Source organism: Mustela lutreola, chromosome 9, assembly GCF_030435805.1.
Source record: "Mustela lutreola isolate mMusLut2 chromosome 9, mMusLut2.pri, whole genome shotgun sequence".
NCBI classification, from domain to species: domain Eukaryota; kingdom Metazoa; phylum Chordata; class Mammalia; order Carnivora; family Mustelidae; genus Mustela; species Mustela lutreola.
In genome coordinates this window covers 100,654,681-100,681,992 of record NC_081298.1, presented here as the reverse complement: position 1 = coordinate 100,681,992, position 27,312 = coordinate 100,654,681, and the positions used below count along the sequence as shown (strand labels likewise).

The 27,312-nt window shown below is 38.9% G+C and overlaps 1 protein-coding gene and 1 pseudogene across 6 annotated transcripts in view; both read right to left on the bottom strand.

The window, feature by feature from the left end:
* The window catches only part of CTNNA2 (catenin alpha 2), a 1,142,447-nt gene that overhangs the window by 832,983 nt on the left and 282,152 nt on the right, over positions 1 to 27,312 (bottom strand). The window lies entirely within an intron of this gene.
* On the bottom strand, positions 20,265 to 20,336 carry LOC131808647 (U4 spliceosomal RNA; annotated as a pseudogene).

Genomic DNA, 27,312 nt, shown 5'->3' with positions numbered 1-27,312 from the left:
ACTTGATAAAGGCATCTATGGTAAACCTATAGCTAACATCTTTCTTAATGGCAATTGACTAAGTGCTTTCCCCTTAATATCAGGAACAAGACAAGGATCACTGCACTCATCACTCCTATTTGCTGCATAATAGTTGTCCTAGCTAGTGCAATAAGGCAAGAACAAGAAAGTTAATAATATAGAATGAAAAAACATAAATAAAATTATTTCTATTCAAATAAAACATAGTTGTCTATTAGAACTAATAAATGGGTTTGGTAGGTCACAGCATACAAGACTAATTCACAAACATAGACACACACACACACACACACACACACACACACTCACTCACTACTGTATTTCTATAAAATAACAATGAATTTTTAAAAATTACCACTTAAAATAGCACCAAAATAAAATAACTGGTATAAATCTAACAAAATGCACACAAGATATGTATGTTGAAAATTAATGAAAAATTTGAAAATATCTAAATAAACTGAGAGATATACCATGTTCATGAACTGGAACTCTCAATAATGTTAAGATGCCAGTTGTCTCCATTTAGATCCATAGATTCAAAACAACCCCAATATGAATTCCAGCAAAAATCTTTTTAAATAAAAAAGCTGGGGCGCCTGGGTGGCTCAGTGGGTTAAGCCTCTGCCTTCGGCTCAGGTCATGATCACAGGGTCCTGGGATCGAGTCCCCCATCGGGCTCTCTGCTCGGCAGGGAGCCTTCTTCCCTCTCTCTCTCTCTCTCTCTGCCTGCCTCTCCATCTACTTGTGATTTCTCTCTGTCAAATAAATAAATAAAATCTTTTAAAAACAAACAAACAAATAAATAAATATTTTTTATTTATTTCAAATAAATTATATAATTTTTTGATTCAAAAAATTATATATGGGGCGCCTGGGTGGCTCAGTGGGTTAAAGCCTCTGCTTTCGGCTCAGGTCATGATCCCAGAGTCCTGGGATCGAGCCACACATCGGGTTCTCTGCTCAGCAGGGAGCCTGCTTCCTCCTCTCTCTCTCTGCCTATTTGTGATCTCTGTCTGTTAAATAAATAAATAAATCTTAAAAAAAAAAAAAGAAAGAAAAAATTATATAGGAAGCCAAGGAACTCAAATATGCAAAACAATTTTGAAAAATTGGAATATTCACATTATCTAATGTCCAGATTTATTACAAAGAGAAAAATCAATACAGTGTGGTATAAAAAATCAGTACAGTGTGATATCAATAAAAGTATAGACACAGAGATCAATAGAGAATGTATTCCATAAATAGATCCTCCTATATATGATCATTTGATTTTTGTCTAAGGTACAAAAGCAATTCAGTGGTAATAGGCTATCTTTTGAGAAAGGATTCTGGCACAAATAGGCATCCATCTGCAAAAAAGATAACCTTGATCCCTACACATTGTCCATAAACAAAATTAGCTCAATATTAACCCAGGACCTAAATGTAAAACCTAAAACTGTAAAGCTTCTGGAAAAAGATAGGATAAAATTGATGTGCCCTTGGATTAGGCAAAAAATTTCTTAAATACAAACCTCAAAACGATGATCCATAAAAGAATTAAAATCAATAAACTGAACTTCATCGAAATAAAAATATTTTCCCTCTGAATGATGCTATAAGAAAAATGAAAAGATAAGCCAGAGATAGGGGACATTTTCCAGCTGTGGGGACTTTGGGATCCACCAAAGCATTCAGGTCCAAAGACATGCTCCTCCAAAGCAGTGTCACCAATAACTGGAACCCAAGCATTTCTGCTCAATGAATAACTCCTTTAAAGGGGATTTGGGGCCTTAGAATTCCCCACTGGGTAGCTAAGACGTTCTCAGAGTCACACCACAGTCTGAGGCTCTTCCTATCCAATCCTCCATCCTTCCTCCTATTACTACTCTTGTTCTCTCTCCCCTTTATTTATTTGTTTTCTGCATTTCCAACTCCAGAGGACCCAAACTGGTACAGTAAGTTAGGCCCCAATCTTACAGGGCATTATAAACCATGGCAAGAATTTGAAGATATATCTCTAAAGAGAAAGTGTTCTGATATACTTTAAATTACGCCCATCAGCGTTTCAATTATAAACAGTACATTTTACAAGTCAAATGCGATGTAAAAAGTAATTTTTGTAAAAGCAGATTTGATATCATAGATCACAGTGAATCCTTAAAGGAAGAGGATAATAGCAATTAGTTACTTGAAAAATCTGAAAAGTGATGCTATTTTACAAGTTATCTCCTTATAATCTCTTGATATTAAAGTAAGAAGTTTCATCTGTGCAAGAAACTAAAAAAATTACAAAAAATTGGAAATCTAATTACCATACTATAAAAATACAATTTTCTTTTTTTTTTTTTTTTTAAAGATTTTATTTATTTATTGGACAGATGGAGATCACATGTAGGCAGAGATACAGGCAGAGAGAGAGGAGGAAGCAGGCTCCCTGCTGGGCAGAGAGCCTGATGTGGGGCTCGATCCCAGGACCCTGGGATCATGACCTGAGCCAAAGGCAGAGGCTTTAACCCACTGAGCCACCCAGGTGCCCCTAAAAATACAATTTTCTACTAACATTCTTAGCTTTTCTTTTCCTAGAACAATATCTCGGTATTCACAATCCACATAATAACATTGTGTTTTTTTAAAGCCAAGAGGGGCAGCTGTAACTTCAATAAAAGATTTTAAATACATCAGCACTTTTCTTCCTTAAATGTGTAATGTAACTGCTGTTCATTCAGAGTAAGCACTTTAATTCATTTATTGAAAAGAAACTTTAAGAACTTTCAAGGAACTAATACTTTGTTTGAACACTGAATGAAATAAAATAAATGTAGTAAGTCTAGGAGAATTAACATTTCATTAAGTCAAGTGAAATTTAATAGAGCATGTTTCCAGTTACTAGGAACAATTTAAATTATTTCTAAGCAGAAATAAGAGCTTAAAATCAAGATGAGAAAATTGTTTTGAATAGTCAAAATGCAGATTATGACAAAAAGCCAATTTAGCAACCATACGAAGAAACCATACGCTTGATTTTAACCTTGTGCAAACATCACTTTTGAATATCATAGAAGTAAAAGCCAGAAAATAAAGAGAGACTTATTGTCTTTTTGGAAAGAGGGTAGTAAGAACACTGAAATAAAAACAGCATGCCTGCAAAAAAGAGGGAAAATGAGGAAATACAGGAGGAAAAGAATCCCAAGTTTAGCAGAATGAATGAACAGAATGGATAAATAAAAAAATGATGATCAGGGGCGCCTGGGTGGCTCAGGGAGTTAAAGCCTCTGCCTTCAGCTCAGGTCATGATCCCAGTGTCTGGGATCAAGCCCCGCATCTGGCTCTCTGCTCAGCAGGGAGCCTGCTTCCTCCCCTCTCTCTGCCTACCTCTCAGCCTACTTGTAATCTCTGCCTGTCAAATAAATAAATAAAATCTTTTAAAAAAATGATCAAATAAAAAATATGGTGATCAAAGTGAGAGCAGTTTTCAGGGGAATGATGGTAAAGGAAGATGGCCAGGAGGGTTGAGGAGTGAAGGTAGAGGGATGGAGAGCATGCTGCTGGAAGAGCCATTTGGTCCTGAAGAGAAGCAGAGAGAGCTGGAGTGCACTAGGCAGGACTCAGCTAAGGAATTTTGTTTTAGGATAATGAATGCTTGAGCATGCTGATTGCTAGAAGCAAGTATACAGATGACAAGATACTTGGCAGTCACCTTGTTTCAGACCTCAATGTGTATCTATTATGTGCTGAACATGGGAGAAAAATTAAAATGTGATATAAGCTCTCCCAGAGATACTATAATTTTCCAGCAAGAGGAAGGGGCTGGTTTTAGAGAAGAGTCACCTCTATGAGACCACTAATTTTCAACTAAAGGCCCAACCTGGGAAAAGAAGCAAAGCAGAAAGCAAGCACAGAAGGCTAGGGTGCTCAAAGGAGTCCTGGTACACAGAGGACTTGGGATGATGCCTTCTGTTTGCTCAGGATGGCAGGAAAGTCAAGGTCATCCCTGCACAGTAAGGGGATAAAGGTTCAGGAGAGCTACCCACAGCCCCTACTACATTGGCATGTGGATTATTTTGAGCTGAAGGTTCTTAAGACCCTGCAGGTTCAAGAGAAACTTTTGTCCCTCCCTTAACCAAACAGAAAAATCCAAAATGGGGTATTTCCCCGGAATAAGGGTTATTACCAGAGATAAATTTTATCTGAGTGACTCAAATTTACAATAAGTGAAACATCTAAGTACCAAGCATCTGCTCCTCTTACCACCATGTGAAGCACATTCCTTTCCTCTGAAGTCTCAGACCCCTAGCCCCCACTCCTTAGTTCAGAATGACATAGAGCCCTCATCTTGCCTGTCTTTAGATTTTCCATGTTTGTGTGGATTCACCATACATACATGCTTATTAAATTAGATTTTCTCCTGTTAATGTGTCTCATATCAATTTGTTTCTCAGTCCAGCTAGGAGGACCTTTAAGGGGGCAGGAATTCTTACTCCCCAACAGGGACACAAATGACACAGAATGGGGGCTAGCAGAGTTCCAATCACCTTCCTCTTGTTAGCAGGGATGCTTCTGGACGTTACTCAGACCAGAAGCCTGAAAGCTACCAGCAGAAGGGAGGAAGTGGAAGACAAACAAGCATGTAAGGAATGTGTTTTGTTTTAAAGAACCAGCAGTGCCCACCATGGAGACACTCAGCTAGGCATTTTACCAGACAGCCCCTCACAGGAGCCAGTCTGAGTCAGTGTAGAGCTCTGGAGCTCAATGAGCCCCCAAGTGGTCCTAACATTACCTTTAGCTCATAATACTAAGATCTCCTCCAATTGGAGGAGTTCTCTAACATATATTGAATGTAGTAAGTATGTATTATAGGATGCTAGGTACCCTACAGCTGAACCCAACTGCTGCATAGAATATGCAGAAGTTCTTTAATGTGTACACATGTTCCCTGCCCCCACCCTCAAAATCCACTTTATAAAAGCTTCCTGTATTAACCCCATGGAGAGACAGTGTTTGAGAGCTATCTCCCTGTCCCCCTATTTGTAATAAGTAACACTGAGTTCTCTGATCACTTCCTTGGGTTGTGTTCAATTTAAGGCACCACAAGTGTTGAAGCCCTTCAGTTCAGTCATGCCCTCCCATTCCTCTTAGTAACTACTCTGATCACCTCCATCCTCAACCCTTCACCTGTAGTAGATAACTTCATCCTCCATTCTATTAAGAACCCAGTAGCAGTCACTTCTCTTATCTAGATTCCTGCACAAGCCCTTTAAAACCTGTACCACTCCTATAACCTCAAAATTGTTCTCTACATTGCCCCCAGAGTCAAACCTGTTCCTTTCATTTCCACATGTAAAGGTCTCAATAACTTTTTTTTTTTTTTTTGGACAGAGAGAGAGAGATCACAAGTAGGCAGAGAAGCAGGCGGGGTTGGGGGGATGCAGGCTCCCTGTCAAGCTGAGAGCCCAATGTGGGGCTCCATCCTGGGAGGGGATCATGACCTGAGCCAAAGGCAGAGGCTTTAAGCCACTGAGCCACCCAGGTGCCCCAAGCCCTCAGTAACTTTAAGAATCAACATTATTAAAAAAAAAATAAATTAATATCCTATGTATGACTCTGCAATTGCACTACTAGATATTTACCCCAAAGATACAAATGTAGTGAAAAGAGGGGCCATATGTCTCAATGCTCATAGCAGCATTGGCCACAATCGCCAAACTGTGGAAAAAGCCAAGAGGCCCTTCAACAGATGAATGGATAAAGAAGATGTGGTCCATATATACAATGGAGTATTATGCCTCCGTCAGAAAGGATGAATACCCAACTTTTATATCAACATGGAGAGGACTGGAGGAGATCATGCTGAGTGAAATAAGTCAAGCAGAGAAAGTCAGTTATCATATGGTTTCACTTACTAGTGGAGCATAAGGAATAACATGGAGGACATTAGGAGAAGGAAAAGAAAAGTGAATTGGGGGAAATCGGAGGGGGAGATGAAGCATGAGAGACTGTGGACTCTGAGAAACAAACTGAGGGTTTGGGAAGGGAGAGGGGGATGGGTGAGCCAGGTGGTGGGTATTAAGGAGGGCACATATTGCATGGAGCACTGGGTATGGTGCATAAACAATGAATCTTGGACACTGAAAAAATTAAAATAAAATTTAAAAAAGATTAATGTCCAAAAGGTACACGGCCCTACTAAGTGGCCTAGTTCCCACCTGGTTCCCATAAAGAATCTGTTAACTACTGCAATGGTTCATCTGAATCTGCGTGTAGTAGGAGTGAGTGATGTATGACCTACTAAAATTTTTGAGAGGAGCGGGAAAGAGAATTTATACTGATTCTACATGAAACATGGAGAAGAAAAAGACATGCTTGAATGATAATTTTTAACCTACCATTCTCTGAAAATTATGGGTTATTCCATCTTTTCTGACCACTGTATCACCTCTGAATACTCTTCTTTGTTGGAAAAATACAGCATTCTGCCCAGAAGTCCTACCAAAATTAATCTCACAAAGATGCTCATTACAGTGCTATTGTTACTCAGGCATGCTACTTGGTGAGAAGGGGATCTCATTTTCAGGCTTATCAAACAATCATCCAAACAAAAAAGGCCTCTTTCTGACTGCAATTGATCCTTCCAGTGACTTCCATACCATATTACAGAATGCATTTTATGTTCAATTAATAAGGTACTTAGGAAACATTATCCCCCTCAGACCCTCTGGCCATGCTGCTCTCACTCCTTTTCTTCTAATTGCTCAGCTCATTCTGACTCTCTCAGACTCCTCAAGGGTCCTTTCCCCTTATGGGGTTCCCCAATACCTCTGCTGCTTTGAACTGAGACTTCTGAGGCGTTCTTGGAATTTCCTTAAATCAGCTTTAAAAATAACCTTTTTCCCTTCCATCCAGAAAGTGCTTTAACTTACATTTTAATTTTTGGCATCTTTAAAGAAGACGTTTGTCAACCCCTAATCCCATTTTAAGAGTTTTTTACAATGATGTCCTTAATATCCAGTCTTAACTTAGGCAAACATCTTTCCTATTTTATTCTTAAATACGTAGAAAAATAACTGGCTGCCATCCTCCTTAGAATAATCTTCTCCCATGTTTCATGGTATGGATTAAAGCCAATGGGATTTATGGATTAAATCCCATTGAATTTGCCCCACTCTGACTCTTAACCTCAAAATGTGCTTTGACCTTGAAGTACAGAAAACTGTCACTGCTGCCAGAGACAATTCAACTATGCCAAATAAGAAATATATATCTCCTTTTAGTGTGTTTTTGTTGCCATAATCCTTTTCATTTTGCTCAACACCCCCCTCCAAAAAACAAAGAAAAATGAACACTGTACAAACATAATAAAAAATAACTGTGTAACTATGATTCTGGTCAAAATAGAATAAATAGAATAAAATCACGTTTTTTCTCAGTAGATTTTTTTCCCCTAGCAGTTCAGTACACATTTAAAAAGTAAACATACTTTCATAGGATTTTAAAAATTCGCAATTTATGCAACAGTTTCTGTGAGGACTGAATAGTCCCTATATGACCAGAGGAAGAAATATATTGAAAAATTCAGGTATGTAAAGATATTTCTTTTCCCTAAACCTGGAAACAATATTGCAATTTTTAACCAGTTTGGGGGCAGAAATAAGCATTTCTGATAATTTTTAAAATACCTTTTTGATGATAATATAGTTAAAACTTGATTTGGGAAAGTGGTAATCCAATGACCATACAGCCAGTTGCTCCTTAGTCAAGAGTCTAGTAATCTTTACCCAAATTTCCTTTTTCTTTTTGCATCGGTTTTATAATTATTACCTTGTTGTTACCCTATTCTATAAACTATTCCTACCAAGAATGGTTCCCTGAATTAGCCTACTAGAGCGTTTTCTCTAGCATTAAAATTGTAATAAAACTTAGGCACAGGATCATAACCAAAGTGTCCGATGTCTTCTCTAGCAAGAAAAGGTGAATTCTAAGGGATCACAATCTAAGGCATTTCTCAACCACACTATTTTTTATCATTGCAAAATAAAAAAAAGTATAAAGGAAGAAGAATATAAAATCAACTGTGGGTGAGGGAAAAATTCAGGGGAGATTCAACTCTTTGAAAATAATGTGAACAGTATATAATAAAAATTTCTGTGAAGGAGACAGTATAAGAACATTTTTATCACTGTATTATATACAATATTAAATTCTTACAGAACCTACTTTGGTGTAGCTTTTAACTTTTCAAATGTTTCAAAGCTATTACCTCATTTATCTCATCTCACATAGTTGGTGGTAAAACATAATTATTTTCCTGTTCATGCATATTAAGGACAGAAAGAGCAAAGAAAAGATAATGTATTCAAAGGTGTTTTAAAAACCACTTTGTCGCTGAAGGTGACAAGTCATAAATAGAAATACAAAAGGAAGAAATAGGAATAAAAAGGCATGTATCCAAGATATTTTACCCAACAAGTAATCTTCTAGCTCTGTCTTTCCTGTTACCATTTGAGACTCCCTGCTTCACCCTCTATCCCCAACTACTTCGCTAATAATGGTCTTTGTCAGCATTTTCTTCAAAGACTCTCTGAGGGTAGTAAAGGACCCATAATCCAGCTGCTGAATGAGAACATTGTAGGCCAGAACCAGCTCAATCACTTAATAACTTGAGGTGTTACTCAGTCTAAGAATATGAATGCCCAGGGCTCCAGGAAGGATTTTAAAAAATGAGCAAAAGTAAAATTTGGCAGGGTTCAGTTGATAGAGTACGTGACTTTTGATCTCAGGGTCATGAGTTCAAGCCCCATGTGAGGCATAGAGCTTGTGTGTGTGTGTGTGTGTGTGTGTAAAAAAAGTAAAATTTGGCATAATAGACTAAAGTCATTCAATGTCTGACATTTCCCTTAATAACAATCACTATTTCCCTGAAGTAATTAATTCCTATAGTTCCACTGTGTAAATAGAGGAAGAAATATTTGATGTGAGAAAATGACTGGTGTCTCAGTAACTTTTGTTTAAGATGTTACCCCTTTGCACCTGGAAAGAAAGGTCCTTTAGGAAATTTGGGATCTATTTCCAAGCCATGTACTATGATCTCTGCTGCACAAAGTGACCATTTAAAACAAAACTTGTTCTAACATTTTATTCATATTTACTATGAAATATACTCAATCTAATTAGTCATCAATGATAAGAATAATAAAAACTAATATTTAATGAAAATCAGGCACAATTCTTGTTCTTCCTATAGAATGTCACATTATAATCCGCATTAACGGATATAACAACACAGAGAGAGAAATTTAAGCCTCTTGGCTTCACAGATTTACTTTTTTTTTTTTTTTTTTTTTTTTCCGGGAGGGTAGGCAAGTTTGTACATGATAGCATACCTTCAATGCTTCAGCCCTTGCTACTGCATCCATATTTTTCTCTCTCCATTCTTGGCCTTCTGTGACTATCTCCCTATCTTGGCTTAGGAACAGATTCTGCAATAGAAGGCACTGGCGTACACCAGAATCACAGGGGTCTGCAATGCAGTCTTCTTCTTGGAGCTTGTCAGCAAACCCACACAGCATGTTTAACCAACCCCATGGTTCATGGCACTGTTGGATCTCCCGGGTTACATGGCGTAGGTGACAGATGTCATGATTCCTCTGGCTGTTTCAAGGGTGATTCAGATTAAATAAATGGTAAAATGAATGGGAATCATAATCACTATGTGCCTTAGGTCTTGTTGGGTGGCATTAATCTATCCAATTACTGTTGGGATACAGTGTTGGCTCCGATTTGTATTGTTCTGGGAGGAGGAGTCAGAGGCTTCTCTTTATTCTTTCCTATCATAATTTTTTCCTATCTTTCCTATCATTTTTCTTCCCAATCATAATCTGATCCACAGAACATAGAATTAATATGTGGATCCCACCACTACTCCGAGTATCTACTCCAATTTTGTACTCAAGAATCAAGGAAATTAGCACAGGGTGGGTCTATAATTCCCTGGATAATCTATGGGATAATAAAAGTAAATATAGGGACACCTGTATGTCTCAGTCAGTTACGCGTCTGCTTTTGGCTGGGGTCATGATCCCAGAGTCCTGGGATCGAGTCCCATATCAGGATCCCTGCTCAGGAAGCACCTGCTTTTTCTTCTGTCTGCCGCCCACCCCCACCAACCCCACTTGTACTCTTGTGCTTTTCTCCCTCTTTCTTCCTCAATCTCTTTTGCATAAATAAATAAAATCTTTTAAAAAAATAAATAAATAAAATTAAAGTAAATATGAGTCTACCAAATCCACAGAATTATCATTTCCCTATTCAACACACCAGTGGAGTCATTTCTTCCATACCATTTCAGAATCTCATTCTAAGGGTTTATTTTCTGGGGCTACTTCTAATACCAAATGTCTTAGTCTGAACGTCTGCAAGGAACAGATTCGAAAAAAGGGCTTCTGTGTGGTTTATTTATTTTGGAAAACCGTCCCTAGAAGAACAGAAGAAGTGAAGGTCAAGGAAAAGAGGAACAAAGTGGAAGAGAAAACCAACCAGGTGGTGTATTTTCAAGCAGATTCCCACAGTGGGGATTTGGGACTTGATACTATTGGGAATCTTTGCACAGACATCTCATCATTGTAGAAGGCACCGCATCACTGTCTGCCAAAGGCAGAGGAAAAGGAGCCCTTATCCATTGACTCTAGTGCCTCCATTTGTCAAGGGACATCAGCGACTTGGAACTAAAGGTTCATACATGACCAAGAATGTCCAAATGGTTTCTCCCAAGAGTTCTGAAAGTCTGTGGCAGAAAAGTCTCCTACAGAAGAAAGCAAGAGGAAATAGATACCTGAGCCTCCTGCTATTAGGTTACATATGTAGGAAGCTGTTCCCCACAATGACTGAGGAATATTAGTTTGGGGACAAGACATATTATCCAATATACTTCTATCCTGTTTGAAAACAATTCGCCCCCTCTAATAAGTTAAACACAGAAAAACCTTCCTCAAACCCTTTCCAACTTCTCTAAAGAACTTGTAATGAGCAAATAAACTGTCCACTCTTACCTTTCCTTGGACAAAACCCACAAATCTGGATGTCAGGCCCTGCTGGGTTAAAATGTCTTTGTAGGTCTCATGATATATTAATCTAGAAGCAACAACTGAATATTTTTCAAGGTTTCAGGGACCATTTTTATATACATTTCCATAATCCTTTTCTACCTCTTCTGAATGATGTGAGATTTTCGGACCAGATGCAAACAATCAATGGTGAGCATCACATTGTAATCAAATAATAATTAGCTATATCTGCTAAATCTCCCAAACAAGCATGCATCAAACTGCAATTTGACTTCAGCAAGCAAGTTATCAGAAAATATACTGACTATTCAATACTTCTTCTCTTCCTACCTAACCTTCACTGTGCCCTTGCCTAAACTCCCACCAACATGTCTTCCAAGAACTGAGCCACTTCCTCCTTGCCATCTACCTTGCCCGTTGTCCCTTTGGCCATGTGGAAGTGATCTCTTTGGCCCCTGCTGAATGGCTTCCCCTAAATTCCACAAAATGCCAGACAGTCCTTTACAAGATAGAAGGCATCGTTAATCTGAGCTAACTCTTGACGGTGATCCCTTTATTTTTCAATATGGGAGATGTAATGTGGAAAGTCTGATAAGGAGAGGTAAAACCAACTGCAGAAGAGAATCAACTGGGGGCGCCTGGGTGGCTCAGTGGGTTAAAGCCTCTGCCTTTGGCTCGGGTCGTGATCCCAAGTTCCTGGGATCAAGCCCCATGTCTGGCTCTCTGTTCAGTGGGGAGCCTGCTTCCTCCTCTCTCTGCCTGCCTCTCCACCTACTTGTGATCTCTTTCTCTGTGTCAAATAAATAAATAAAATCTTAGGAAAAAAAAAAGAGAGAAGAGAATCAACTGGGGAGTCAATTTTTACTCAAAGAGGGAATCAAAATACAATCATAGGTGAAGGTGAATGTATCTAAATGCAGTGACCACTCAAAAAGAAGAGAACATTTAATCCTAAGTGTTTAGTGTAAGTATGGCACAGGGGAAGCAGCAAAAGCCCAGCTTTTTTTTTTTTTTTTTTCATAATATATAACTCAAGTTTCCCCCAAATTCTTAAAGTTCTCTAACTTTCCAAAGTAGTTCAAAATCTCTTATAAAAATTTGAGTTCCAATCACTACGCAAGTTCTCTCTTGCATTTGACAAAGTAATGACATTTAGCAAAATCTGAAATGTTGACATAAGTCAGAGTTTAATTGACATATGGATGTGAAGTTCCACAGGAAACAATCCTATGCAATGTCTGAAAAACCGTATCAGTCATTTGGCCTTTCTGATCCTGTGACTGTTTCTCCTTTACTACTCAGTTCCACATCCCTGAACTTTTCCCTTCTCAGAAAAACTGACATTATTCTATCATTCCATAGAATAAGTTATTACCATGACTACTGACCTACATCTGTGTCTGAGATGTTGCTTTCTTTATTGCAGATGAAAAAGAAAAATGTTTTCATAATGATCACTACCTTAACCCTGTGGAAAAATAAATTAAATGTAGTTTATAAAATGAAAAGGATATGCTAATGTGACATTAAGACTGTGAATTTGAGGCTCCTTTCAGTTCAATGATGCTAAACAATTTTAAGAAAAAACTTAAAAGCTACAGTAATATTTCTCTTGCTCTCTCCTAAGCTTCATTATTTGTTCCAGAGACATAGCAGCCCAACTAATACCTCCAAATCCTTGTGATGTACAGTAAAACACTGGAGGCTTTAAATTTCAGCAGCTTTATAGGTTGTACAAAATGAGATTATTATACAATATCTTCTGCATGACTTATTTCTACATGCCTTTCTAAATGATAAGGCAAGGAGAGCTCTTGGAGGATCAACCCTCAAGCCATACCAAGAAGGTCCCTTTTCAGTCTGCCTTTGTGGAGACCAGCTCTATAGAAGAACAATACTGCAGGAAAAGGTTGATTATGGGATTAAGGGAAGCGTGGCAAGAGACAGGATTAAAGCACCTAGACGCACATTTAGGATAATTATATAGTATTTAGATATACATGAACATGTATAAGAAAAGAGGAAGTGAGGTTGGAAGGGTTGAAATGAGGTCTACACTGGAACTGTAATAGAAAGCTGAGACTCCCCAAAATAGCTGTGCTTGCCATAAACCACAGGCAGGAGCTGCCTAGAAGTGTTCCTTGCTTCTTCCAATCTCAAATGACTAGACTACAAATATGGGCTAAGGTTCACTTATCCACCTTCCTTCAAGGATAAACCAGATCGTCTCTTTTTAAATGCTGTCATGCCAACTTCCCCTCCTCACCTGGGAAGATTCAGAGATTCACTGAGGACTCCAGCCCATTGGTTTTCTGTTTCTGAGCATGAAAACAAAATTTCTGGGAAGAATCTGTGTAATCAAATGCTTTGGCTTTGTCAGGACATCCTGAAAGTCTTATTCAGAATTCCCATTACTAGGGGAATTCTTGTCAGTTGCTTTCAAATTTGCTTTCATCTTTAGATATTCAAGACTCTGTCTCTTCTCTTCTTTCATGATTCAGAGCTCTTCTGAGTGGTTTCAAAGTCTCAGCTTGGTCACATCATAATTTCTAGTTACCTCACATTAACTTGCTATTCCCTCGGGCATCACTTTGTTTTCATTCAAAAAAAAGGTTGCCTTATTATCCTGTTTCACCCCCATGCTTCATCTCCTCTTCTGCTCCTTGGGCTAAAAGATTTTAGATTTGCAAATAAAAATTGTAAGAAATCTAACTGACTAAAAAGAGATAAAATTGTCCTGTTATACTATGAGAAGTTTCTGCTAGCTTTGGAGTGTCTATGGAGGACTGGAAAGTCCAGGATCCACCAGAACGTAACAACTGTGTTCTTGACATGAATGAAGCTCAGCACAGTGACAAAAGCACCAGAGTGGACATCTGAAAACTAGGGGACTAGCACCATCTTGCTTTGAGCCTGTTTCCTGATCTGGAGCTGTAAAAGTTCAGCTAGACCAATGGTTCAGAATCCTTTAGAAGTTTAGTTAAAACACAGATTGCTGGGCCTAACCCCAGAATGTCTGGGGTGGAGACTACAGATTCCTAACCAAGATTCCAGGTAATACCGATGCTGCAGGTCTTGGGATCATACTTTGGGATCCACCAGACTAGTTTAATGACAAAGATCTCCTTTCTTGCATATATATATATAGAGAGAGAGTTAGACATAGACATAGACATAGACATAGATATAGACACATATATATAGATATATATAGAGAGAGATCAGAAAAAGGATATCTTAGTGTCACTGAGACAGAATGCAGAAACCCTCTTTGTAAGCAGCATAAACATAAAGAAAAATAAATGATTAAGGATGTTTCATTTAATGAAGTCTGTACCAAGAAACAAAGCAATCCTAAAGCAACTACTAATCTTTACAAATGAGAAAAGGAGAACATACTTAAACTTTCAAAAATATTTAACTCATCATAAAGTCTTTTTTGTAAATCAAGAGATTTCAGTTTATAAACACAAGAAAAACAGGCCAATTTTTCTGTTAGATAAAGATCCTCTTTCTTGATTAAGTCTCCCATTTAAACAAGAGAAACAAGAACACTATTACCTACTTTTAGACAACCACCTGGGCCTGCATGCTTGAGCTTCTGTGGGCTTCCCCACTTTCCATCACATACTACCTGTCCTCTACCTCAGTTATGCTAGATGATTACTAGTTACTTCCTCATCTAGTCCCTCAAATATTTTGTGGTATAAAACCAGAAAGTCCCTTTCATACCACTCTGGCATTTGTAGCTTATATTGATAATGTTTTATACTTTTCATACACTGTTTGTATTTTGAGAGGTATCTTTTATTAAAGACATAATATATAACCCTAATGAGAATTTTGGCAACAGAGCTGGAAGTAGAAGAGGAAAAATGCCCTTCTTTAGAGCAAATCACACGGAAAGTAATTGATTTAACATGTATAACTAGACTGTGAGCCTTGTGAGTCATATCCATCTTATCCTCCACTGTTACTATTCAGGACAGCTAACTCAATACTCCAGGTCATGCTGAGAATAAAAGAAAACCTGGGTGATTACATTTTTTGCTTGTTTGTTTTGTTTTTTAGCATATACAGGCAAGAAGCTTGTATTTGCATTCTTAGTAGTCCATTTTGATCATAATAAAGCCATTTCTCATTACCTAACTAATGCCACTAAATGCATTTTCCTCCCCAACACGATTCCCTTACTTAACTTAAAATCCTGGGCTTTCCAAAAGCTATCCATCTCTGACCACTTGTCCAGCAGGTCCATATGCTGTTTCACAGTGGGCTCCAACTCTTCCCTGTTGCTCCCTGCTGTCCCTTGGGCCTTAAAGAAGTTATCATTAAGTGTATGTGTTGGTTTTCCTTTTTGTTTTTGTTTCTAGGTTTTTTGTTTTTTGTTGCTGGTTTTTTTGTTTTGTTTTGTTTTTTGGCCAGGATAAGAGAAGCATTTATCTATAAATTTATCACCAATCTAGGCACAATTTAAACCATTTTTAAATAGCTGCTGATGGAATTATAATGTCAAAATCTTTCTTAAGTTCCAGAAAGATCCCATACCTGATTTTCTTCTTATTTTACGGGGTCTGTTTCTGTCCTTACACTGGGGGCCCCTGTACAGGATCCCTTTAGAGGGCCTCAAAAATCACAAACACAAAAAATATAAATGTAATAAAGAACTGATGGGAATCCCTGTCACTTGAGATCTGGTGTTCACTGCTGGCACAGTGATACCTATAACCCTAAGTATTCATTCTCAGGACTAAGACTTTTTTTAGGGCTCGGAAAAACCCTTTTCCCCATCTATTGTCCAATGCCCTCAAAATGAAAGGTGACTGTGCCTACATCTAAGAACTCTTGTGTGTTGTTAGAAACAAATATTTCTCCTGAGAACAAGGAGATTTGAAGGAAGGCACTTATTTCACTAAAAAGACAAATTAATTAACATATCCTTCCTCTGAGATGGCATTAATACAAAAGATGCTGCACAGAGCAGCCTTGTTTCATAACTATGTTGGATGCCTATTTTTTGCTTTGCTTTCTGTTTCAAATTGTGGTTCTGAGTCACACACAAAATATCACAGTATTCTCATCAGCTGCATATGGGACAGAGAAATATAATATTAAACAATTCATATCAAGAAGAAATAACAATGTTGGCAAGGATGTAGAGAAAAAGGAACGCTAGTGCTATTGATGGGAATGTAAATTGGTGCAACCACTTGTAGAAAACAGTATGGAGATTCCTCAAAAAATTAAAAATAGAACTACATCCAGTATTTCTGGATAGTAATTCCACTACTGGGTATTTACCCAAGGAAGATAAAAACACTCCAATGTTTATTGCAGCATTATTTACAATAGCCAAGATACAGAAGCAACCCAAGTATTCCACAGTAGATGAATGGACAAAGGCAGGATATATACACATACACACAATGGCATATTACTTAGCCATTCCACACTGAGAAGGACCTCCTGGTATAAGGTCAAGAATGACTACAATTGGATGGCTGGGTGGCTCAATGGGTTAAAGCCTCTGCCTTCATCTCAGGTCATGATCCCAGGATCCTGGGATCAGGCCTTGCATCAGGCTCTCTGCTCAGCAGGGAGCCTGCTTCCCCTTCTCTCTGTCTCTGCCTGCCTCTCTGCCTACTTGTGATCTCTGTCTGTCAAATGAGTAAATAAAATCTTTAAAAAAAAAAAAAAGAAAAAGAATGACTACAGTTCATTGTTCACATTACACAAGATCCTGTGCTTGACATGGGCCTACATCTTGACAGATGCTGGTAGTCTGTAGCAGTGGGTACTGTTAGGGCTTAGTCATTGGTTTGGTCTTTGTAGGGAGCACATTCCACCATCTCCTTTCTAGTCTTAGGAGATTATGTCTACTTTTCTCTACTCCCTCTTCTCAAAAGTACTAGTCTTCCGTTTTTTTTTCCCCCTCCCCATCAGCCTGAATCCATAAAAGAGTATAGCTTTTCATAAAGAAAGAAAAAAAATGCTCTATCACTAAGCAATCACACTACCCCTGAAGCAGTCACACCAGGGACCTAATCACTTCATGAGAGAAGATACAAGCAGAATGAAACAAATATTAATATCTCAAAATATTATCCTGACCCATTATCATTGTAGGTATATCAAGTACCATTTCTTTATTATATAAACCTTTGGGAATTCAGAAGAAGAAAACAGAGGTAAAAAAAACAAAAACAAAAACAAAAACAAAAACAAAAAACCAGATAAGGAAATTTTAGGACAGGAATAGGAAAACAAACAAACAAACAAAAAAACAGATTTAACTCTAGGGTCTTAGTGACCTCATGAGATTCTTATGGCCCTGCAGTTCCAACTATGACCTATACTTAATACCCCAATACTCAGTGAAAACCAATTAACAGATCTCTAAAGGCCTCTTTTATGTCTAATGATTAGGTTGGAGGCGAAAATATTATTTAAATTGTTTTCAATTCTATCAATAATTATATTGGGCTAATTTTATGTCTCTGCCCATAGTTTTGTAAATGAATCAAAGTATGATTTCTGCAGATCTGCATTAATTCAAAATAAAAGACTCATTTAATTTTTAGAAAATAAATATATAAAAGGCTTAATCAATCAGGTCCAGCCAATATTCATTCTCTAAGTTTTATTTATTTATTTATTTTTAAAGAAAGCCTTCATTATTTTTTTTTAAGATTTTATTTATTTATTTTACAGAGAGATCACAAGTAGACAGAGAGGCAGGCAGAGAGAGAGAGAGAGGGAAGCAGGCTCCCCGCTGAACAGAGAGCCCCATGTGGGACTCGATCCCAGGACCCTGGGATCATGACCTGAGCCGAAGGCAGCGGCTCAACCCACTGAGCCACCCAGGCGCCCCTCATTCTCTAAGTTTTAAATGATCTGAAGAAAATTTCACAATTTCTGCTTCTTAAAAACAAGTGAGATGAAAATAACTCTTTAACCTTATTTTTTTATGGCTTATATAAATTGGTTGGTATGTCTTATTATGCATGCTAGCAGGTCTTAGTAATGATCTCTATTAGGGGCATTAAAAGTCAGCATAAGAATGATTGGAACAGGGGCGCCTGGGTGGCTCAGTGGGTTAGGCCGCTGCCTTCGGCTCAGGTCATGATCTCAGGGTCCTGGGATCGAGTCGCACATCGGGCTCTCTGCTGGGCGGGGAGCCTGCTTCCTCCTCTCTCTCTCTCTGCCTGCCTCTCTGCTTACTTGTGATCTCTCTCTGTCAAATAAATAAATAAATCTTAAAAAAAAAAAAAAAAAGAATGATTGGAACAGGGGTGCCTGGATGGCTCAGTGGGTTAAGCAGCTGCCTTAAGCTCAGGTCATGATCCCAGGGTCCTGGGATCAAGCTCCACATCAGGCTCCCTGCTCAGTGGGGAGCCTGCTTCTCCCTCTCCCTCTGCCTGCAGCTCCCCCTGCTTATGTGTGCTCTCTCTCTCTGGGAAACAAATAAATAAAAGCTAAAAAAAAAAAAAAATTGGAACAATGAATTCCTGTTTTAATCAAAACTGGAGGTTGAAGAAGTAACACCAGATCTAATGATGGGTACAGAGGTCACTAAGAGATAGTTCTGTTTATAGTTTACCTGGTTATGGTCATAAATCTCTGGCCTTCCAAACTGATTCCTAAGTAATTTCATTAAAATGTCACAACCTCACAGTGTTTCTAGCATCACAATGAAATGACTTTCAGAAGATGCTGAAGGTCATTTATTTACTCAACAGTCAATATACCTCAGTTTACTACCCTCTTTCTACAAATTCTCCCTAAGATATTATGTCCACTACTGATTTCGGCTACCACGGATATATGAATGACTACAAAATTACTATTTAACAATTCTCATTTGTACTCTCTGCTCCAGAAGTACATTTTTTCAAAAGCAGATAATCCCTAAGTTGTCTTTTTTTTTTGGGCCCGTTTCTCTTCTCAGGTGATCTGTTCTCTCTAACTGGCTTGCTTCCTCCCAGGAGTTTAATTTCCACCTTTTCAACACAGATTGCCAAATCTGCAGTTCTAGTCTGAATGCCTTCTGAGCTCTAGGGCCCTGTGTCCAGCTGCCTATTGGCACATCTCTGTCTGGAGGTCCAGGAAGCATGTCAAATGCAACATCTCTAAATATCACTATGTGACCTTCCCAGAAGCTCTCTCTCCTCCTACTGAAAATCTTGGTAAGATTTTCATGCACAGGCTGGTTAAGACAGAAGCCTCTGTTCCCCAATCTTCCTCACATCCCAATTCCACTCACCACATGCTTGTAATTCTACCATAACAAGGTACATATTTGCACTTTTATCACTGCCAGTACTGCCATAGGTGCAATGCTCATCACTTTTTACCTGGACTATTGAAAATGACTGCTTGGTGTCTGTCATGCCTCCTGGCTTCCTCACCTTCCCCTAAGACCCCCCAGGGAGGCATCCTTCATTAGGATACAAGAAAGGCTCTGCTAAGAGACTAATCAGATCACTATCCTATTCAACATGATTCAAATCTTTTCATAACCACATGAAAGAAACTAAATTCCTTAACTATGGCTACCACATCCTTTGTGACTTTACCTTCAAGTTCTTGACAAGCCTCAACTGTGTCATTCTCCCTCTGCCACTTCAAAATCTGGCACACGCTTCTTTCCCTGACACTTTGTACCTGCTCAAATTTCTCAGCTTTTTTAAACGTTTTACTTCCTTTGAATGCCTTTCACATTTATAGAACTGTAAGACTTCAGCCATGAAGTTTCATTTCAAGGGTTGTCTCCTCTATGAACATTTCTCCGACTCACACAGGTTCTTCTAGAAATGTGCTGTCAACCTTTTCTCTGCGATGCGTTTCACACACAATGCTTACCTCTTATGTGAGATTTAATCAGTTAACACACTGAAAAAACTGAACAGTGTCAAGCTCATAAGATTAAAACTCAAATACTAGGTATCATTTTTAACAAGTAACATATTGTATCATTTTTGCTTGTATTTGTCTCACCATTAGACATTACAGTCTTCAAAGAACCACATCTTCTCAATTTTGTAATGTGGATCGAAGTGTTGTTGTTTTTTCCAAATGCTTTGTGTTTTGGGATTTTGTTTGTTTGCTTGTTTACATTTAGATAAGATCAGACATGGAATGTCAGCAAAGGAAGGCTATAAAATGAGTAAGTTCACATGGGCTCGGATGCAAGCAATGTCTGTATTCAATTAGCAATAATCGCGCCTTGGATATACCTCATTGGCTATGATACTGCCACTGAGCAAAGCTCAATGTCTGTATTCAAAAGAGCACTGATTTCTGGAAATTTTTATTACTTATGCTATTCTACCCTGGTCACTGAAGAGTGTGCATGTATGCTTATCCATATATATTACAGCCCTAGGACAGCAGTGAATATCATGAAGCTGAGAGCATCTAAGGAATATTTTAAGGAGGTCATCTAATTTATTATTGGTTTTGGTCATCTAACTTATTATTGGTTGCTTACTATTAGGAATCACAATGAGATTTCAATAAGAGTGAAGAACAAAGAAGCAGGAATAGAGTAAATCTATATAGGGGATAATGCCAAAGCATTTTGAGGGGTTGGGTTTGACAGATAATTCAACATCTTGAAGAAAAAGCTGGGCACCTGATGGTGAGAAAGGAACAAAGCAGAATTCCACAATGGATACAGGGTTCAGAAGCAGGAATGCTCAAATTTCTTTCGTGGGATTGAAGAACAGTGAGAAATTAAAATTAATAGGCAATGGGAGGCAGCAAAAAGGCTCTAGTTGGAGAGTTGTTTTATAAGTGACATATGTTAATAAGAATCACAATCAAACATCTATAGGATGTGATCCCTCTGGGAAGTTCTCCGGCGTTGTGTAAGACAGGTAGCTCTCAGCCGGCACCTTAGTGTATTCTAAGTTAGCTAAGGAGAGTCTCTCAATATTGTAAAGTGTGGTCCTCACTTCACCTCTGACCATTTTTTGGAGGAACAAATGGTTATCCCCCCCTCCACTGCCATGTCTCCGAGAAAAAAAAAGATTCTTAATTTATAGTTCTACAAAGTGAAAATAAGCTAAGATACCGCAACGATAAATCTTATAGTAGGATGTGTTTAATTAGTGAACTTACATTTTACATTATGTGTATAAAATGTTTTAGAAATTATTTTCCCAGATGAAAATATGCCAGCTAAGGCCACATATTTGGGATCAAAAATAAAACTTAGGGCACCTGGGTGGCTCAGTGGGTTAAAGCCTCTGCCTTCGGCTCAGATCATGATTCCAGGGTCCTGGGATCAGGCTCCTCATCGGGCTCTCTGCTCAGCAGGGAGCCTGCTTCCCCCTCTCTCCCTCTGCCTGCTTCTCTGCCTACTTGTGATCTCTGTCTATCAAATAAATAAATAAAATCTATTTTTAAAAAATTAAAAAAAATAATAAAACTTATACCCAATTATACTTTCTACCTCTGCTAATCTCAATGAATAAAATTAGAAGATCACAATCTATGCTTGCTTATTGTTCTCTGTTCTGCTTTTCTACTTAAATATGGTTTCATGCCAACATGGTCATTTGCTTCTCATAGGTAGTAAGTCACACATAAACATGTGCTATTGCTTTTCAGATATTTCCATATTTTGACAAGATGGGATAAGATACCTTTCAATTAGTAGCAATGTATTTCCTTATAGAATGTGCAAAGAAACACTCTTCACAGGTGTTGGGGATCTTCTCTCCCCTGCCCCGCATTTAGGATCATCTAGCTGAGTTCTTCCTTTACTTATGCATTTGTGTAAGACAGATGAAAAAAGCATGTGAACAATATGATGGAAGTTATTTTATTTTATTTTATTTTATTTTATTTTTTCCTTTAGTATATACCCACAGTGTTGGCAATACCAGGTCTGGGACCTATGAAGTACTGTAGCTCTTGCCACACTGATTACCTATTCCACAACTGCTTTCATTTATTCAACACATGTTCACTGATGTCCAGCTATGTGCCAGGACTTGATTCAGAAACTAAAGATACAGAAGAGACCTGTTAGGTGAACACACACCCTCCATCCCTGCTCTCGTGGAGTAAACATTTTAGGAAAGATACAAAAATAATAAAAAATTAAAAATATAATTTGTCACACGGTACTATTTTTATAAGAACAAAATAAGTAGGTTAAGGTGGCTGAGAAGTGGCAGGGATGTTATTTTATATTGGATGGCCATAGAAGGCTTCAGTGGTGACAAAACACTGGAACAGAGAACTGAAAAAGTGGGAAGAAACCCTGAATATGAGTAGGGATGAACGCTTTAGATAAGGAGACAAGACAGCTGATATGTCCTAAAGCAGAGGGGAGGTCAGTATCAAGGAATGTGGGGCCAGTGTGGCTGGGACCCATGAGAAGGGGACTAAGAGAAAGAGCAACTAAGAGAGTTGAATGCAATGGATCATGGGGGGCCTTGTAAGACTTCTTATTTGGCTTTTATTCAAGAAAAACAGAAAGCCACTGCAGATTTCTGAACAAAAATGATATATTTGTTTATGAATGATTATGATTAACATTTAAGTAACATAGTGAAAAGAGTACTGTTGGCTACACTCTGTAAGAGAGCAGGAGTGGACACAAGGGAGTCAGGTAGGATGCCACCCTCAGGATCTGGTCAGGAGACGACGGTGTTTCAACCAGAGAGGTGGCAGTGCCTACCCATATTATTTGCACAGAAATATCATTATTGAAGGGCTTTAGAAGAAGCCTCCCCCAAATGGGCCACTTTGGCGTGTGGATTATTTTGAGCTAAAGACAGTAAAGGTCCAAAAGATTCAGGAGGAGCTTTTTAACCTTCCTTTAATTGCTTCTAAGAATTGAGAGAGAAAAAATAAATAAATAAAAGAAAAAGTTTTGAAAGAGAGAGCCTGGTAAACTTCCAGGAACTCCACAGAGCCTGTTGTTCAAATTCCGCCCTGCAGCCCTGGCATACAAACATTTGTGCATCAAGCGTTTGCTCTTCCCATCTTCCTATGAATTATTTTCCTTCCCTTTGAAGCCCCAGACCCTTTATCCCTTCTTAACTTAGGATGGCATATTGGCTTCAATTGCTGGTCTTGGAGACTCACATGCATATGAAATTAAATTTGTTTGTTTTCTCTGTTAATCTGTCTTATCTCAATTTAATTAATAGTTAAAGAACCTAGAAATGAAAAAGGGGAACAGCTTCCCACCCCTACAATATATTGAAGTATCAGACAGGGAAGTGTACATACCATAAACATATAGCTTGATAAATTTTCACAAACTAAACATCTGGAAACTCCTTCACAAACTCTTCCAGTCATGGACCTTCAAGGGCAACCTGATTTCTAATAGCATAGGTTAGTTTTGCCTGGCTTTATCCTTTATATAAATAAAATCGCAGATTATACACTTGTGCATCTGGCTTCTTTCAGCACTATATTTTGTGGGATTTATCCATAGTGTTACTGTAGAGGTGTTACTTCATTCTCATTGCTGCATAAGGGCCAAGTGTGAATACATCATATTTTGCATATAAATTCTGGATATATTTCGAAAGCAGAGCCAAAAAATTTGAAGACAGAAGGGATACGGGGTATGAGAAGAATGGAATATAACTCCAAATATGATCTGAGAAATTGGAACTAAGATAAAACTGGGGAAGAGTAGGTCTGGGGGAAAAATGTTGCATTTGGTTTTTGAGCATATTAAGCTTGAGATGTCTACTGGTCATCCCGACAGAGTTCTCTAGTAAACTGCTGAATATTCAAGTCTATAGTTCTGGGGAGAGATACAGGCCAAAGATGTAAAGAGGAAAGTTGGCGTGTATAGCTGGCACATAAAGCCATGTGATCAGATCAATTACCTGGGGAGTGAGTTAACTAGGAAAGCCTGTGTGGTCATGACCTTTCTGGAACACTATAGCCCTTAAGGCTGAGGGGATAAATCAACTTTAATTTAGAGGTATTTGAATATCTAGGTCTTTAACTGAGAACCAGCCTATGGAATATCAACATTTAGCAGCATAATAGGTCCAGTTTTGTTTAAGTGTATTTTTCTTAGACTCAGCCAGTGGAAGGGAGGAGGAGGAGGAAGAGAGGGAGACAGAAGTGCTACCGTCAATCAGCAGACACACAGTTTGCTAAGTGACATTCCTGTCCACATAAACGCTGATCTATTCCTTTCACTTACTTCAGTATGTGCAGAAGAAAAATTGCATCTCCACTCTAATGTAATCACAGAGCTAAAATACAGTTGCTTAACAATATTAGAACTTTAAAATGTGTTTCTTTTTGACAATAGCTGCCATTAAATGCACAAAGTAAGGCTCAATAAATGTTGAAAGAATAGTTCCACATACAATTCATGAGTATTTAGTGACTACTGTATGAGTTTCACTGTTATAGATCTGTAAAAGTTAAAACATCATCATCTATACAATCTGTTGGAGAATAAACAAATTATATTAAAGGCATAGAGAAAACTTTCTTCTGTGTATGTATGTGTGTGTTAGGTAGGGGCAGGACGATACATGTCCTTACTTAAGGAAGTGGCCTATCTCTTGGGACTGTATTCACAAAACCATCAGCAAAATGATAAATCCTAAAAAGGCTAAGGGTAGAAATCATGGTCTCCTGTGTCCATCACAGGACACTTCATTATCTCTAAGCGCCATACTGCTGTTTGTTTGCAAGTTAGAAAGCAAGGGACTCAGACCAGGTGACTATAAAGTGGATGCACTTTTTAAAATTACTATGTGAGTGGCTCAAATTTTGGAAAGAGTCTTTTTATTTTCCTCTTAGTATTATCTCGCTGTTTGCCCTTAGTGCTTAATTCACTGTGAGGGAGGAAGGAAGGAAGGAAGGGAAAGGAAAGGAAGAAAAGAAGGAAAAAGGCTGCTTGTGGTCAGTAGAGGAAGAAATGGAAGGAGACAGCAAACGAAGTGAGGTCCTATGGAAAACCATGATAAGGACAGCAGTCATCAAATTTAAAAGAAAAAGGGGACACACAATCTGTCTCTTGTTTCAACCATGCTTGCACTGAATAGACCCAGGGATACCCCTTCTTCCAGCCAACCACTCTCCAACCTCTTTTCCCATCTCGACCTTTGGAACTACCTTCTCGGCCATCCTCCACCTTGAGGACAGTCAACACCATATTCTGAGCTTAGCTCCTTACTGCCAATTACCATGGGCTCCCAGACTCGTCAGAATTATTCCACAGAAATGGAAGCTGCCATTAACCACCTGGTCAACAAGCATCTATGAACCTCTTGCACCTACCTCTTTCTGGGCCTCAATGTCAACCACCATGATGAGGTTGTGCAAGATGTGGGCCCCGTTGAGGGAGAGCACCCAGCAACTCTTGAGGATGGAAAACGGCAGCCCACCATCTTCCAGGACATGCAGAAGCCATGAGATAAACCCTGGAAGCCAACAGGATCCAAAGAAGAACCTGAACCAGGCCCTCTGGCTCTGCATGCCCTGGGTTCTGCCTGTGCAGACTCCCTCACCGCCTGAAGAACCACTTCCTAGATAAGGAGGGGAAGCTCATCAAGAAGTAGATGATGATCTGACTCACCTCCACATGGTGGCTGCCCCCAGGCTAGGCTGGGCAAGCATGTTTCCTCAGAGAGGCTCACCCACAAGCAGGACTAGGAGCCTTAGAGGGGACCCTCTGGCATCTTCTTGGTGTCCAGGCTTCTGCCTGAGCCTCTCCCTGCAACCATCAGGCAGCTTTTTAACCACCCTGGAGCTCTCACCCAAGCTGTGGATCACATGGAAACACTAAAGCTCTTTGCAAAGGGGGGAGCGGGGGAAGATGTAAGTGAAATTTAGGAGAAGAGGGTAACCATTCTTCACACTCAGGCTTCTCCTGCAGGGCTTAATAGAAGGAATGCCACAGGACTACAAGATTGTGTGTGATGAGTTGTCAAGTATAAAGAATAAAATCCACACAAGCGCTGAGAAAAGAGATAAAAATTTATATTGGGGAGGTGTAAGAGAGGTTTCTGGAAAAAGTGAATTTAAGAGGAGCCCTGCAGTCTTACTCCCAGTAGAGCTTTCACGGCGGTTACTGGACACACCAGGAAAAGGCCCCCAGCCTGGGAATGTGTGGGTAATTTTTCCTGCAATCGGCTGAGTCACAAGGGTCATATGGCTAAATCGAATTAACTAGAAAGCTCTGCGAGCCTCTGATTCCGTCACTGGTCTCCATTGATTGGCACAGGGTTGCCAGCCCAAGGCAGCCCAGCGGTTTCCCTCAGCCTCTCTTTCTTCCCTCAGCATATTAAAGAACTTCCCTCAGTGCGCACACTGGGACCAAAATGTCAAGATCAATTCCAGAGATTCAGCAGAAAACTCAGGTTGACCGCTGACTTGAAATCGCAAATTACTCAACACAATAGCAGACAATTAAGGGAATTAACTAGAAAAGAGGGAGGGAAACTGGCAGAAGAGAGAAAGACTAACCCTTAGAAGACAGGAGGAAGAAAACGGAAGTTAGGACCGGGGTGAAGTGAGCTGAGCCAGAATGGTGGTGAGGGCACAGCCAGGTTTGTTAGAACTAAATACCCAGCCTGCCAGTAGACCACCAATCCCTTCTCTTCCTGGCAAATGAGTTTGCATTTTCCTGCCAGGCCCCAAACTGGTGTGTAGTTGAGCTTAGGCCTCTCAACAGCTGTGGCATTTTACCCTAGAGGTAGTTGCATTTCATTGTTTGACAAAGTGATTCTTATGTAGAGAATGAACAATTAAGTACTTAGGCATCCTGCCCATAAAGGAAGACAGCCAGTATCACCACACAGACAATTGTCAGGGAAAAGAAGCAAAATTCAATGAAGAAAGAAAATCTTCCAGCTGAGAGTACATTTAAAAGAAGGCATAAAGCAGGATGCTAAGTGAGCTAACCTCTTCGAAGTTCCTTGTGAATTTTTATTTTACGTAAAAAAATTAGGCGCAGAAAATTATTTTCAACATACCCTAAGAACATTGGCATGCAGCTAATGCCAAATACTGACTTGAATGCCACTAAACTAGAAAATAATTTATTATCTCACCTCCAGCACTACAAATCCCAAAGAAAGTCTTTTCCTTTTAAATTAAATGGAGGAATTTTAAAAGGGGAAGGATTTGGTGACATAGTTCTAACTAATTTTAGGTTCCCATTAAAATAATACAGTAAACAATAAAGAAGAGAAAGTATTTTGCAGTTCCTATTTTACGGTTTAAATTGTTTAAATTGGGTCTT